A 17,399-nucleotide genomic window follows, 5' to 3' on the forward strand; every position below is an offset into this window, starting at 1 on the left:
GTGCATGTGGCAATCTCTTTGCCGGAGCTACCAGCTTTGGCTTTCTTGGCGCCGCCTTCGTTGCCGGACTGCTCAACGACTAGTACATCTTTGCCTTTCTTCTTCCTGTTGTTTCGCCGCCGGTTTCTCTTTGCCGGGGCAGCATCCTCGCTGTCAGATCCTCCTGCTCCTGTATTCTCTCCGGGGAGTTTCCTCCCTTCCTCAGCACGTGCACACTTGTCGGCCAGGGCATACAGCTCACTGACGTCTCTGATCCTGCACATCGCCATCTCCTCCCGCATCCTGCGGTTACGCATGTTCTGATGGAACGTGCTGATGACCGCGGCAGGGTGGACATCTGGGATGTTGTGCTGTACACGGCTGAATCTCTGAATGTACTTGCGCAGGGGCTCTCCTTCCTTCTGGGCGAGCAGATGAAGGTCACTCTCTTGGCCATGGGGTTTGTGGCCGCCTGTAAAGGCGCCGACAAACTGATGGCATAGGTCTGCCCAGGAGGATATGGAGTTATCCGGCAAGTGCATGAGCCAGGACCTGATGTTGGGCTTGAGCACCAGCGGGAAGTAGTTGGCAAGGATCTTGTCGTCCCGCCCCCGGCAGCCTGCACCGCGATGGTGTAGATGCTGAGGAACTCCGACGGATGCGACTTGCTGTCGTACTTCTCTGGTACGTCTGGCTTGAAATTCTTCGTGCTGGGCCACTGGACTTGCCGCAGCTCACGGGTAAACGCAGGGCAACCTACCGCGTACGGCAAGTCGCCTGGTTCCCCTGGCGCATGCATGTCGATAGAGGGCCCAGCGCGCTGGTCCGATTGACGTCGCGCTTCTCTTCGGCGCTCGATGCGAGTACGAGCATCTTCTTGCTGTCGTTCGTGAAGAACTTGGTGCTGATCGCGATGAGCTCGTGGATCTGATGACGCGGTGGAGTCGCTGTCGAGGTTGATCCGGCGAGTCGGCGATCTTGGCCTTCGGGGCGGAGAGTGCACAGTGGTTGCACCCCCACCGGTCTTGTCACCACCGGCTCGTGCCTGGCTGACTTGCCGCGGCTGCGACGTGCTCGGCTGCCGTTGAGTGTCGCCGTTGGCGAAGCCGATGAGACTCTGAATGGTGGCCCTCCAGTCGTCGATCTTGTCTGCCGTTGGAGGGTAGTCCAGGAGCAGTTGAGCTCGTGCCAAAGCTTCTGCTGGAGTGGCGGGTGGCGGTGGCGAACGGTGCGAGGAGCGGGATATGCTCGGACTTCTAATTATGTTAGAAGGAGCAGTATCCCGTCCAGGCGACCGTGCCTCGCTCGTGCCAGCATGTTGGCGTGCATGCTGGTCTTGAGCACTCCGAGATCCGCCAACTCGATCTTGGTCCAGCAAACGCATGGTACTGTGAGTACCATGACGCTGCCGGTCCCGCGCCTCTTGAGATGGGCGCGGTGCGTGTACGGACGCCGAGGTCTTGGAGTGCGCCCGGTCGTTGTGGGAGCCGGCTACGCCGCCGATGGGCAGCGCAGCCTTGTCCTTGGACCTGGCAGCACCATGAGCTCCCTTGTCGACGCCCGTTCTTCGGCCGGCGTCTGCCCCATCAGCCGTTTGCTCCGGCGGTGGTGGGTTCGGCGCGGACGGAGCAGCCGCCTCCGAAGCCTTCTTCTTCGGCGGCATGTCGATGAAGATGATGAAGATCTAGCTCGTGTGAACGCCGGATCTGGTTCACACAACCTCGACGCCCCTACCTGGTGCGCCAAAGATGCCGGGGTTCTGATCCACGTGCACCTATGGGACCGGCGGACCGGGTCCCTTTCGGTTCGGCGGGGGCGGAGGTCGTACGAAGAGCGGATCGAGGCGAAGCACACGAGCGGTTTACCCAGGTTCGGGCTGCACGGATGCGTAAAACCCTACTCCTGCCTTGTGGTTTGTATTGAGTTCTTGCTCGGGAGCGCAGAGTGCTACAGTACACACCAGCAGATAACGAGACCGAGCCTGAGTGTTCTCCTTGCTCCCCCCCTTTACGTTGCGCATGGGCCTCCTTTTATATGCTCAAGGGGTCACCGACAGGTGGCAATGTAGACAAGGGTAAAAATGGAAAAGGTGCTGCGGTTGGTACAGCTACCTGCTACAGTGTATCATACCTAACCCTGACGGCAGGGGACAAGGGCATTAAATGCCCGTCTGCGTCGCCTAAATAGTGCAAAAGGGACCGCCAGGGACGCCACCGCTCGCCACGATGGCAATCTTGTCAGCGCCGCTTGCCATCGCGCGCCGCTGGCTGCACAGCCTCCCGCCACGTACGCCTGGAAGGGTCCCAGAGCGACACGTTGGTGGATGTGCTGGAGCGCGGGCACAGAGTGGTGGCTTGCCGTGGCAAGCACCTTGCCGCGGTCGTTGTCTTGTCGTGTCCGGGAGCTTGTCGCTCACTGGGCCTTGCCGGGACGCGTGGCGCGTCGCGGCAAGTTCCTTGAGATGCCTTGGTTGGCCTTCCCGGCAAGCTCCTCTTGCCGGGGTCTTGTCTCCTTGGCTTCGATATGCCTTGGTTGGCCTTCCCGGCAAGCTCCTCTTGCCGGGGTCTTGTCTCCTTGGCTTGGATACTTTGTTCTTGAATGGCTCCAAAGGAACCACGGAGGGTCTTGGCGGTCACCCGGCAAGCCTTGCCGCGGGATGCTGCGACTGCCCGTGCACAAGTTCGGGATACTAGGGTACCCCTACTCTAGTACACCGACAGTCTTTCCATTTGCTTTGATGTATTACTTGGCTCGTTTGCTCGTTTGGTTGGATTAGTTGTTTATTTATTGCTAAACAGAGAACCTAAGATCTATGGATCCTCATCCTCTTGCTAATCTTTTTAAGAGATCCAATTATGATGAACCAATTGCTAGTGAGTTTTGTGCACTAGATTATCTTTATGAAGTTTTGCTTGAAATTCGTGAATCTAAAAATTGTGATGAAGTACTTTATGGAGTGATTCACGATGGATCTTTGTATAGAAAGCATGATTGCAATGATGATAGTATAAATTCTATTAATGTCAATTATGCTTATAACGTGCAAAACCCTAAGCTTGGGGATGCTAGTTTTTCTATGTCTACTACTTGTTGCAATGATCATGATTGGGGTGATTCTTATTTTGATCTTGAAAATTTATTTAAGCCCCATGATGAATATGAGATTGATAATAGTGTTTGCAATATTATTGAAGGTGGGTTTGGAAGAGTGTAAACTTTAGATCCCACATATTTGGAGAACATTCAATCTTATGAAATTTTTGATAAAAGTGGGTTTGGAGAGGTCATGACTTTAGTTAATGTTAATCCCACTATTTTGGAAGAGTGTCAACTTTGCATGCATGTGGATCGTGTTGAAAATATTTTATGTGATAGCTATTTTTTTGAATTTTCTTATGATCCCACATGCAATTATTATGAGAGAGGAAAATATGGTGGTAGAAATTTTCATGTTACTAAATTACCTCTCGTTATGTTGAGATTGCTATTGTTTCCTTCCGCTTCCTTGCATATGCTAGTTTTTGCTTGCCTTGATAATTTGTTTGCCTATAAGATGCCTATGCATAGGAAGTATTTTATACTTAAATGTGTTTGTCACGTGTTTTATGATGCTCTCTTTGTGCTTCAATTCTTGTCCTTCATGTGAGCATTGTTGAAATCTTATGCCTAGCTATAAGGCTTTAAAGAAAAGCGCTTGTTGGGAGACAACCCAATATTTTTCCTTGATGTTATTCAATAAATAATTTATCTAGCCTCTGTTTTGGTTGTGTTTTTTGTGTTTAATTAGTGTTTGTGCCATGTAGAACCGTTAGGAAGACTTGGGGAAAGTCTTTTTGATCTTGCTGTAAAAAACAGAAACTTTAGCGCTCACGAGAGTTGCTGCCATTTTTTATTGGAGAGTCCTATTTAGTTAATTATTTTTTCAGATGATTAATAGATAAATTTCTCACGTCCAACAATTTATTTTAGAATTTTTGGGATTCAAGAAGTGGTCGAAACCTACAGATTACTACAGACTGTTCTGTTTTTGACAGATTCTGTTTTTCGTGTGTTGTTTGCTTATTTTGATGAATCTATGGCTAGTAAAAGAGTTTATAAACCATAGAGAAGTTGGAAGACAGTAGTTTTAACACCAATATAAATCAATAATGAGTTCATTACAGTACCTTGAAGTGGTGGTTTGCTTTCTTTTACTAACGGAGCTCACGAAGATTTTCTTTTAAGTTTTGTGTTGTGAAGTTTTCAAGTTTTGGGTAAAGATTTGATGGATTATGGAACAATGAGTGGCAAGGGCCTAAGATTGGGGATGCCCATGGAACCCCAAGGTAAAATATAAGGACACCAAAAATCCTAAGCTTGGGGATGCCCCGGAAGGCATCCCCTCTTTCGTCTTCGTCCATCGGTAACTTTACTTGGAGCTATATATTTATTTGCCACATGATATGTGTTTTGCTTGGAGCGTCTTGTATGATTTGAGTCTTTGATTTTTAGTTTACCACAATCATCCTTGCTGTACACACCTTTTGGGAGAGACACACATGAATTGGAATTTATTAGAATACTCTATGTGCTTCACTTATATCTTTTGAGCTATATAGTTTTTGCTCTAGTGCTTTGCTTATATCTTTTAGAGCACGACCGTGGTTTTATTTTATAGAAATAATTGATCTCTCATGCTTCACTTATATCATTTTGAGATTCATTTAGAACAGCATGGTAATTCACTTTAGCTATAAATTTTAAATGCTAAGAGAAGTTGGATGCTTGATAGATGGTTTTGAGATATAAAGGTGGTAATATTAGAAGTGAGCTAGTTGAGTAATTGTGAAATTGATGAATACTTGTGTTGAAGTTGACAAGTCCTGTAGCATGCACGTATGGTGAACGTTATGTGACAAATTTGAAGCATGGGGTGTTCTTTGATTGCTTTCCTTATGAGTGGCGGTCGGGGACGAGTGATGGTCTTTTCCTACCAATCTATCCCCCTAGGAGCATGCGCATAGTGCTTGGTTTTGATGACTTGTAGATTTTTGCAATAAGTATGTGAGTTCTTTATGACTAATGTTGAGTCCATGGATTATAGGCACTCTCACCCTTCCATCATTGCTAGCCTCTTCGGTACCGTGCATTGCCCTTTCTCACCTTGAGAGTTGGTGCAAACTTCGCTGGTGCATCCAAACCCCGTGATATGATACGCTCTATCACACATAAGCCTCCTTATATCTTCCTCAAAAAAATCCACCATACCTACATATTATGGCATTTCCATAGCCATTCTGAGATATATTGCCATGCAACTTTCCACCGTTCCATTTATTATGACACACATCATCATTGTCATATTGCTTTGCATGATCATGTAGTTGACATCCTATTTGTGGCAAAGCCACCATTCATAATTTTTCCGTGCATGTCACTCTTGATTCATCGCAATCCCAATACACCGCCGGAGGCATTCACATAGAGTCATATTTTGTTCTAAGTATCGAGTTGTAATTCTTGAGTTGTAAGAAAATAAAAGTGTGATGATCATCATTAGAGCGTTGTCCCATGTGAGGAAAGGATGATGGAGACTATGATTCCCCCACAAGTCGGGATGAGACTCCGGACGAAAAATAAAAAAAAGAGAAAGAAAGAGGCCAAAAGAAAAAAAATATAAATGAGAGAATAAGAGAGAAGGGACAATGTTACTATCCTTTTTCCACACTTGTGCTTCAAAGTAGCACCATGATCTTCATGATAGAGAGTCTCTTATTTTGTCACTTTCATATACTACTGGGAATTTTTCATTATAGAACTTGGCTTGTATAGTCCAATGATGGGCTTCCTCAAATGCCCTAGGTCTTCATGAGCAAGCGAGTTGGATGCACACCCACTTAGTTTCATTGATGAGCTTTCATATATTTATAGCTCTAGTGCATTCGTTGCATGGCAATCCCTACTCCTTGCATTGACATCAATCGGTGGGCATCTCCATAGCCCATTGATTATCCACGTCAATGTGAGTCCCTTTTTGTATTCTCACACAATCTCAATCATCATATTCTATTCCACCCATAGTGCTATGTCCATGGCTCGCGCTCATATATTGCGTGAAAGTTGAAAGAGTTTGAAAAGGCTAAGTATGAAACAATTGCTTGGCTTGTCATCGGGGTTGTGCATGATGAGAGCATTTTGTGTGATGAAAATGAAGCATGGCCAAACTATATGACTTTGTAGGGATAAGTTTTCTTTGGCTATGGTATTTTGATAAGACATAATTGCTTGATTAGCATACTTGGCGTATTACTATTTTTATGTCAATAATAAACTTTTATCTTGAATCTTTCGGATTTGAACATTCATGCCACAATAGAGAAAAATACATTGAAGAATATTCTAGGAAGCATTCCACATCAAAAATTCTGTTTTTATCAGTTACCTACTCTAGGAGGAGCAGGAATTAAGCTTGGGGATGCTGATACATCTCCAACGTATCTATTATTTTTGATTGTTCCATGCTATTATATTTTCTGTTTTGGATGTTAATGGGCTTTATTTTACACTTTTATATTATTTTTGCGACTAACCTATTAACCGGAGGCCCAGCCCAAATTGCTGTTTTTTGCCTATTTCAGTGTTTCGTAGAAAAGGAATATCAAACGGAGTCCAAACAGAATGAAACCTTCGAGAACGTGATTTTTGGAACAAACGTGATCCAGGAGACTTGGAGTGGACGTCAAGCAATCAACGAGGCGGCCACGAGGCAGGGGGGCGCGCCCACCCCCGCTAGGCATGCCCTCCACCCTCGTGGGCCCCTCGTTGCTCCACCGACCTACTTCTTCCTCCTATATATATCCATATACCCCGCAAACATCCATGAGCACCACAAAACCCTATTTCCATCGCCGCAACCTTCTGTACCCAAGAGATCCCATCTTGGGACCTTTTCCGGAGCTTCGCTAGAGGGGGCATTGATCACGGAGGGCCTCTACATCAACTCCATGGCCTCTCCGATGATGTGTGAGTAGTTTACCTTAGACCTACGGGTCCATAGCTAGTAGCTAGATGGCTTCTTCTCTCTCTTTGGATCTCAATACAAAGTTCTCATCGATTCTCTTGGGGATCTATTCGATGTAACTCTTTTTGCGGTGTGTTTGTCGAGATCCGATGAATTGTGGGTTTATGATCAAGTCTATCTATGAACAATATTTGAATCTTCTCTGAATTCTTTTATGCATGATTCGTTTATCTTTGCATGTCTCTTCGAATTATCAGTTTGGTTTGGCTTAGAAGATTGATCTTTCTTGCAATGGGAGAAGTGCTTAGCTTTGGGTTCAATCTTGCGGTGCTCGATCCCAGTGACAAAAAGGGAAATGACACGTATTGTATGGTTGCCATCGAGGATAAAAAGATGGGGTTTATATCATATTGCATGAGTTTATCCCTCTACATCACGTCATCTTGCTTAAGGCGTTACTCTGTTCTTATGAACTTAATACTCTAGATGCATGCTGGATAGCAGTCGATGTGTGGAGTAATAGTAGTAGATGCAGAATCGTTTCGTTCTACTTGTCTCGGACGTGATGCCTATATACATGATCATGCCTAGATATTCTCATAATTATTCGCTTTTATATCAATTGCCCGACAGTAATTTGTTCACCCACCGTAATACTTATGCTATCTCAAGAGAAGCCACTAGTGAAACCTATGGCCCCCATGTTTATTTTCCATCATACAAGTTTCCAATCTATTTTATTTTGCAATCTTTACTTTCAATCTATATCATAAAAATACCAAAAATATTTATCTTATTATTATCATCTCTATCAGATCTCACTCTTGCAAGTGGCCGTGAAGGGATTGACAACCCCTTTATCGCGTTGGTTGCGAGGTTCTTATTTGTTTGTGTAGGTATGAGGTGACTCGCGCGTGGTCTCCTACTGGATTGATACCTTGGTTCTCAAAAACCGAGGGAAATACTTACGCTGCTTTACTGCACCACCCTTCCCTCTTCAAGGGAAAATCAACACAGTGCTCAAGAGGTAGCAAGAACCCAATAGTTGATAATCTATCTAGGCTTGAAAATGTGCTTGATGACCCACTACCTATTGATGATAGTTTTCCTGATGAGCAGTTAGCTGCAATAAATGTTGCTCACAGTACTCCTTGGTATGCTAATTATGCTAATTACATTGTTGCTAAATATTTACCACGAAGCTTTACATACCAATAAAAGAAAAATTTCTTCTATGATTTAAGACATTACTTTTGGGATGACCCACATCTTTATAAAGAAGGAGTAGATGGTATTATTAGACGTTGTGTACCTGAGCATGAACAGGGATAAATCCTACAGAAATGTCACTCCGAAGCTTTTGGAGGGCATCATGCTAGAGACAGAACTGCTCATAAGGTATTGCAGAACTGCCTGTAAGTTCGTCTTATCTTGTGATGAATGTCAAAGAATAGGTAATATCAGTACACGTCGAGAAATGCATATGAATTATTCGCTTGCTTTTGAACCATTTGATGTTTGGAGATTTGATTATATGGGACCTTTTCCATCCTCTAATGTGTATACACATATTTTGGTTGTTGTTGATTATATGTTACTAAATGGGTAGAAGCTATTCCAACTAGTAGTGCTGATCACAACACCTCTATTAAAATGTTTAAGGAAGTTATTCTCCGAAGTTTTGGAGTCCCTAGATATTTAATGACTGATGGTGGTTCACACTTTATTCATGGTGCTTTCCATAAGATGCTTGCCAAGTATGATGTTAACCATAGAATTGCATCACCCTATCATCCTCAGTCTAGTGGTCAAGTTGAACTTAGCAATAGAGAAATAAAATTAATTCTGCAAAAGACTGTCAATAGGTCCAGGAAGAATTGGTCTAAGAAATTAGATGATGCACTTTGGGCTTATAGAACAACTTATAAAAATCCTATGGGTATGTCTCCTTATAAAATGGTTTATGGAAAATCTTGTCATCTGCCTTTTGAGTTAGAAGATAAAGCATTTTGGGCAATCAAAGAACTCAATTATGATTTCAAACTTGCTGGTTTTCGGTGTCAAAATATGCTGATCTCAGGTAGGGGATCCCGAACTATGCGTCTGAGGATCGAAGGTAACAAGAGGCAGGGGACATGATGTTTACCCAGGTTCGGGCCCTCTTGATGGAGGTAATACGCTACTTCCTGCTTGATTGACTTTGATGAGTATGGGGGTTACAAGAGTTGATCTACCTCGAGATCGTAATGGCTAAACCCTAGATATCTAGCTTGTATGATTTGTCTTAGCCTCTACGGACTAAACCCTCCGGTTTATATAGACACAAGAGGGCTGTAGGGTTTATACAGAGTCAGTTCATAGAGAAAGGGAACTATGCGAACGCCAAGCTTGCCATCCACGCAAAGGAGAGTCCCATCCGGACACGAGGAAAGGCCTTCTATCTTGTATTTTCACGGCGCATCAGTCCGGCCCATGTCACACTGCCCGGACGCCCGGGGACCCCCTAATCCAGGACTCCCTCAGTAGCCCCCGAACCAGGCTTCAATGACGATGTGTTCGGCGCGCAGATTGTCTTCGGCATTGCAAGGCGGGTTCCTCCTCCGAATACTCCAAAGCTGTTTAAATAAAAGAACTATATCCAGCTCTGTATAACAGTTACAACCCTGAATCACAAGGGGAAAATACTTAAACAAAATAAGTCATGTCTTCTGACAACTTTTTCAGCGAGACGTTATGCCCGACCTTATTATTATTTCGGGCCGTTGTTTAGCCTCCCGCTTCGCGTTTTGAGGCGCGGTTTTCATTGACATGTCTTGTCAAAGCAAAGATCGTGTCCCCTTATTGCGGGATTCTCATCAATACGGGCTTGGGTAATCTAACCGTGCCGTTCGCACAACGCCTTGGGAATAGGTGAGTTATAAGGCCTGTGAGGGGGTGCTTGATATTCACTACCTTTATAAAAGGATAAGGATTCATCTTTTTAACTCACGCCTTCTTCTTCCTCATCCCTCCCGTCCTCGAGCTCCAGCGCCCAAGTCACAATCTTCCCCATCGCCACCAAACAGTCCAGCCATGTCTGGATCCGGCTCGCAGGGCAAGTGGATGGCCTCCTTCGTGATGGAGAAGGACATCAAGGAGCTCTGGGAGGCGAGGTAGTTGACAACGGAGATCACACACTGGCTTCCTGCCAAAGAGCAAGTCATCCCCACTCTAGAGCCCGGCAAGAGGGTTGTCTTCATCCCTCACTTCCTCCGCAGACTCGGGTTTCCCCTCCACCCCTTTGTTCTATTATGGGCTGCATTTTCATGATCTGGTCCCGAACTCCTTCCTCCACATGTCGGCATTTATCGTCGTGTGTGAGGCATTCCTCAGCATCCCCCCACACTTCGGACTTTGGCTCAATATCTTCAATGTGAAGCCAAAGGTAGTCGATGGGCAACACGCGGATTGTGGCGGTGCCATGATGAGCAAGCTCCCCAAAGTTATCTGGCCCAAAGGGGCCTTCATGGAGACCGTCATGATATGGCAGCAGGAGTGGTTTTATATCACCGAACCTCGCGACACCAAGTGGGCGGCTGCCCCTGCATTTAGATCCGGACCCCCGCTGCGGCTTGCGTCATGGACCAACAAAGGTCTGGACTAGGGATCATCCGACGAGGTGCTGATGCTGAAAAAGCACATCAAAAATATCATATAGAAGGGCACCAGCCTCACTAATGTTATCCAGGTGATGCTCATCCGCTGGACCCTTCCCAGCCAACGCCGGTCTTTCTGCATGTGGGAGTTCAATCCAGACGGGCCACAGACCCTGAAGCGATTCTTCGGCACAACGCATGAAGCAATCTGGAAGCTGCTTTTCAAGACTCAAAAGTCGTGGCCAAGGACATCCGAGGACATTGGCCTGGACTGCAATCATCCAGCCTCCCCGGTAAGTGCTATATTCCCAAACATAACTTAGTTCATTAATCAAAAGAGGGGGTGGACTGAGAATTCCATCCTGTAAATAGGGCTGGACGAAGAAGGCGGAGCGGATCAGATGTCCAGCTCCATTGCCCGAAAACCCAGCAGATCCTCTTCTAATGAGGATGCTGGTCCCGACGCCCTATCAGGCGCTGGAGAAAAAGGCCAAGAAGAAGAACAAGGAGGCTAAAGATGGCCTCTGCCGCAAAGGTACTTCGGACGCGATGTACGGAGAGACCGAAACTCACTCCTCCGAGGAGGATGAAGACGAAGAGGAGGAGGCCGACTGCAACCCTTTCCCAAAGGGGAGGAAGAAGAAAAGGGCGACCTCTGAAGATCCGGAGGCGGAGGTGTCACGACCCTAGAATCTGATTGCAAATAGTTGCACAAGCATCCATGCATCATGTCTAGATTTATTTGAAACTTGAAATGGGGATGACCAAACCCTAGCACCAATTTATTTTCAAACAAGATCAACCTAAAATAATTCTCAATGATTCCAAAGTGCCCTTAAAAAATGTACATGATTATGGGAAGTGATTAAAAGCTCCTCCATAAATATTGTACATTTTTCCATGACATTTGTGGACTTTGAGTTAACTCCTAAATATTTGAATTGGGGTTATAAATTCCTATAAATATATTTATAACTCGAATAATTATGAAAAATAATGTGGGGCTTTGTATTAGTTCATCTTACACCCACAAGAATTTCCAGAAGCAACTAAAATGATTTAGTGCTGGAACTAAATCAAAACAAACAGAACAAATTAGAAAACAAAACAGAAATAGGATAAAGACAGAGAGGAGAGGAATCTCACCTGGGCCTTACCTGGCAGAAGTGGCCCAGCCCACCACCGCTTCCCCCTCTGCCGTCTTCCTCCCTGCGCTAGTCGGACATCGCGCGTGGCCGACGCGCACGAGCACGCGCCCGACCACCTCCTGCCTGCTTACCGCTACTGGAGACGGCCCTGAGCACCATGCACCCACCCTGGAAACCCCTCGACCCTCTCTCGCTCTCCCAGTGTCCCTCCCCCTTGCTCCTCTGCTTTCTCTTCCCATGGCTGAGCATGCCACCGCGACCGACGCCGTTCGCCGCGACCAGAGCCACTGCCCCGCCTATCCGTCGTGTCCAGAAGGACCGCCTCGTTCCCCTCTTCATCCTCACCAAGCCACGCTTCGCTGGAAGCTCTGCATCACCTTCACGCCGTCGTCTTCTTCCTCGGATCGCCAGAGATCGCCGTCGTCGATGCACCACCTCCAGAGCTGCCCTGACCATGCTGAGCCATCCGTTGCAAGCGCCGTGAGCCACTCCCCCTTCCACCCTGCTCCCGTTGTCGTTTGCATGATGTAGTGTCATTCCCTCCATGACCGGAGCTCACCGCCGCCCGGCTTTGTCGCCGCTGTGGCATGAGCTTGAACCACCCGCGCCCTTGCACCGCATCGCGCTTCTGGTGCCTCCAGGAGGCCGCCTTGCCCCTCTACGCGCTCGCCTGCTTGCTTTAGCGCCACGCTCGCACGAAGCCGAGCTCCGGCCGCCGCCTCGCTCGCCGCCGTCGCCAACTCTGGCCACCCCAGCACCCGCCGTTGCCACTATTTGACGCGCCTCATCGCGCCGGTCCCAAAGAACCCATCCGCACGATCTCTCATCACCGAAAACGGCCGGACGAGGACCTCCGCCATGCCCCACTTAGCGCCGACGGCAAATCATCGGTTAGCCGACGTGGCCGTCATTAGATTAGGGGCTAACTAACCCTTTTGGACTAACTTTAGGCACTGACAGTGGGACCCACTTTGTTAGGTTACTCGTTAACCAAAATAATTAGGTTAATTAATAAAATCAGTGGACCCACGCGTCAGCGTTGAGCGTGCTGACGTGGCCTTTGACCGGGCCCACATGTCTATGAGCCTAGCCATCACTGTGAGACTGACCAGTGGGACCCACAGGTCAGGTTTGACCTGGACCTGGCCGTGTTGACCTGCTGATGTCACACTGATGTCATGCCAAAGCAATAAGCTATTTTTTTGGATTTATTCTTATTCAGGAAATTTCAGAAAATAGCTAAAACTTCTAAAGTTCATAGAAAATAATCTATAACTCCAAATGAAATAATTTATATATGAAAAATTATCAGAAAAATCCAATCTATCCATATGTACCATTTTCATGCATGTTTGAGCAAGTTAACCTCACTGTTTAGGATGAAACATGATTAGAGCAAATTTCATAATAGGTTTGGAGTTGGAATATGATATAGTTTGAATTCCACTTCAATTAAAATGACTTTCTTTTGCATTAGCTCAAATCACATCATATTACCATGTCATGATCATGCATCATATTGTGCATTGCATTGATTGTGTCCTTTCTCTCTTTGCTGGTGGTTGTTCCCCCTCGGTAGACGTATGTTCCGACGATGAGTTCGATGACACCGATGAAGAGCTATACTATCTTCAGAAGTGCCAGGCAAGCAGAACCCCCTTGTTCATTCTAATACAATCCCACTCTCTCGCTTCTGCTCTCTTTTACTACATTAGGACAACAACAATTCAACTGTTACGTGCTGCGGTAGTTGAACCCCTTTCCTCTGCATGACCTGTCATTGCCACAGTAAATAGATGAAACCCACTAGCATGAGTAGGAGTTTTTTGAGCCCTGATGTGCCTACTCATTCATGCTTGTTTGTCATGCCTGCTACTGGTTAGAGTTGAGTCAGGTCTGATTCATCGGGGATGAATTGGAGGTGTGTGAACATGTCCTACTGTTGAGAGCTAAGTGTGTGAACATGATTTGGTAAAGGTATCGATGAGAGGCCATGTAGTACATGGTGGGTTGTTTCATTGAAGCCGTCCTTAGGAACTGAGTTCTGTGTTTGTGATCCATGAATAGTTACTACCACACATTGGGTTCCGGTAACTCGACTCCTCTCAGCTTATTAATCACCTTGATATCTGTCCAGGAGTTGCAACTTGTTTCTGGTGTTTGTAGGATATGTGTTGGGGGCCGTGCGTAGCGCTGACCCTAGGGGTGGGCTATGTTGCGGTAGAGACACAAGGCACAGTGTATCGAGACGCCCGTTTGGTGCCTCGGGAACCCTGCTCTCATCGTTTGGGGCCGTGAGCGAAACCCCGACAGGATCTCCTTGCGGATGGAACCCGAGTAGGCGATAAACCTGGACTAGAGACTTGTGTGGTTAGTCAGGTCATGGCTGACTCCCTCGCCAGGCTTCCGCTTGAAGGTTGCCGAGATACACGACGTGTACATGGTGGTATGTGGCGAGAGGGTGTGTGAAGAAGTACACCCCTGCAGGGTTAACATCATCTATTCGAATAGCCGTGTTCGTGGTAAAGGACTTCTGGGTTGCCGGTACAGTTCATAGACAAGTGAAAGTGGATACTCTAAAATGCGCAAGATAAGCGTGAGTGCTATGGATGGCGTTCTCGTAGGGAGACGGGAGCGGATCCATAGTGGTGTATTGATTGGTGAATATGTGGAGTCGTGTGCGCCACCCCAAAAGAGTTACTTATAGTCGTAGTATAGGATAACCACTGAGTCAAAGCTGGCTTGCTGCAGTTAAAATCCACCACCACTTTGTTGATACCGAAGCATATGTAGATAGTTCTGATGTAAGTCTTGCTGGGTACATTTGTACTCATGTTTTCTTAATTTTATGTTTTGCAGAGAGAGACTTTAGTCTCGCTAGTAGTTCCATGTGGACTTCGACGTTTTTCTTGTTTACTTAAGTCTTGCAGGGTCTTGTAGACAATCAGGCTTCTTAGCCTTTTTCATTTGTAGTTGTCTGTACTCAGACAAGTTAAGCTTCCGCATGTGCTTGTTGCTTGTATGCTCTGTATGTTGGGTCATGAGATCCATGTTTGTAAGACTTGGCTCCTCGGAGCCTAATGAATAAATACTTTGAGTTGTAGAGTTTTGTTGTGATGCCATGTTGTATTTACACATATCGGGCATATTGTGTGTATGATTGAACTGCTTGGTATGTGTGGGATCCGACAACCTAGTTGTTTATCCTTGGTAGCCTCTCTTATGGGGAAATGTAGTCTAGTGCTTCCACTGAGCCATGGTAGTCTGCTACAGCCCGATTTACCGGAGTCCTACTAGCCCAGTTACTACTGCTCCGAAACACTTAGACTGGCCGGCATGTGATCCACTTCCTTCCTGTGTCTGTCCCTTCAGGGAAATGTCACGTGGTGACTTCCGGAGTCCTACTAGCCTGCCACAACCTGGGTTCCCAGAGTCATGTTAGCCCAGTTGCTACAACCTGGATTCACACGTTGATGACCGACATGTTCGATGCTGGTTCATGTATTCCTGTCCCCGTAAGTTAGCGCCACTTTGGGTTCACGACTAGTCATCTTGATGCGGAGCATCCTATGGACATCACCATGTCAAGAGTCCATTTGGCAAGTGACACGTGCCACATCTACTTCATACATACAAAGGTGAATCATCTCCTTTACACGTGTCCACTTGTACCTCTCGAGGATGGTATACTACTTGACCCCTCTCTTTTATGCATACATAGGTGTGAGAGGAGCTACACATTCATCGAGGAGAGTCCAAGAAGAAGAGAACATCTACACCATCCAAGAGGGAAGCCTGGAAGCGGAGAAGGAAGCGCCAAGAATAAGGCAGCAGCTCCCAGGAAACCCCGTGCGCACGGGCCCCTCCGACCCCGTGCCCACGGGCCTTCCAGGCTGGCGGTCCTGAAGCCCCCGTGCGCACGGGTATGTACCGTGCCCACGGGACCCCCGTGTCCACGGGCCCAAAGGACCCCGTGCGCACGGGCCCTTGCGTCAGGTCTCTGGATACCCCGTGCACACGGGGCCCCCTGTGTGTTGCTGTGGGCTTTGCCCATGTAATCCCCATTTCGCCCCTGCTTACCCCTTCATCCCTTGGACCTATATATACTCCTTCATCTCCTCCATTTAGACTTAGCTAAGAATAGATCTTAACAGTAGAGCTTAGCTCATGTATCTCCCCTTGTGGGATTCCTTTCGAGGGAGAGACACTCCATTGGAGTTCAAGGCCTCCATTGGAGAAGATCCCTAGTGGATGAAGACCTCTCTTGAGGGAAGGATCTATCTAGATCATCAAGCCCTCATCTCCTTCATAGGATTTGGAATGAACTCTACCATGTATCTTATTTCCCTTTGATTGTTCATGTACCTTGTGGATCTTGTGTGTTTGATTGTCTAGTGGATGTGTGATTGGACTTGTTCTTGAGTGTTCCTCTTGTTTTTCCGTCTTGTGTTCATCTTGTTCTTGGGGATTCCCCCTCCAATTTGTGAAAGATATCCACTTAGGGTTCCACCCTACACCATTTGGTATCATGAGCCATGGTTTCTCACGAAATTGGAGCCCCCTCTTTGTTTTCTAGCCTAGTTTTGTTGATTTCGTCCTAAATTCGAAAATTCCCCACCAAAAATAGCCCCAATTTTTTTTTGTGATCTGTTGGTTTTGATGATGTTTTGTTGGATTTGATCCACGGATTTGCTTGGTTTCAAGTGGATCTAGCTTTCCTCCACCTTCCCCTACCTTCCATCCTTTGATTTAGACCCCAATTTCGTATTTACCCACGGATCCGGAGCAGTTCGTCCGCTCACAGAGCACCCCGTGCACACGGGCCATCGGGACCCCGTGCACATGGGACCCCGTTCACACGGGCCAGACAGACCCCATGCGCACGATCCTTCCAGTGCATTTCGGCCGCTGTCCCTTCGACCTCCCACCCTCCCATACCACCCCCATACCCCCAGCTACACCAAAGCAAAGAGATCCATCCATTTGGAGCCCAGATCGGGAAGATATCCGCCAAACGCGCGTGTCCCAGGTGACCCCGTGCCCTCGGTGTGTGTATCGTGCGCACGACACCCCGTGCCCACGGGCCCTAGACCCCGTGCGCACGACACCCCGTGCCCACGAGCCCTAGACCCCGTGCGCATGCCCCCCCCCTACAGCAGCCGCGAGTACTTCACCATTTCGCCCTTAACTTCCACATCCGGAGACCGGTTTTCGCCTTCTTTAGCTCGTTGAGTAGCTATGGACATCCCCCATCCACCTAGATAGGCTCCAACACCATTTGACTCCATAATTGTTTTTGACATTTTGGCATCTTTGCATAGGCCTTCCACCATACCATCCGCAAAATCCACCATAGCCTTCCGCAACCTAAGGTGTTTCGGCTACTTAGGGACGGCTGCTTCTTCATCATCCATCACCCATTTTGCTCCATTTAGCATTTATGGTTGTTTGAGTGGTGACTTGAGTCTCTTAAGGTGTTTCGGCTACTTAGGGACGGCTGCTTCTTCATCATCCATCACCACCACTTCTGCATTGCCATCTCCGCTACCACCATTTGACTTTTGTCCATGAGATTTTGAATTCGCGGTTTTTTTACCGTTTCCTAAGGTGTTTCGGCTACTTAGGGACGAGTCTCCA

Source organism: Triticum urartu, chromosome 3A (assembly GCF_056163025.1).
Source record: "Triticum urartu cultivar PI428250 chromosome 3A, HENAU_Tu73, whole genome shotgun sequence".
In the NCBI taxonomy this organism is placed as follows: domain Eukaryota; kingdom Viridiplantae; phylum Streptophyta; class Magnoliopsida; order Poales; family Poaceae; genus Triticum; species Triticum urartu.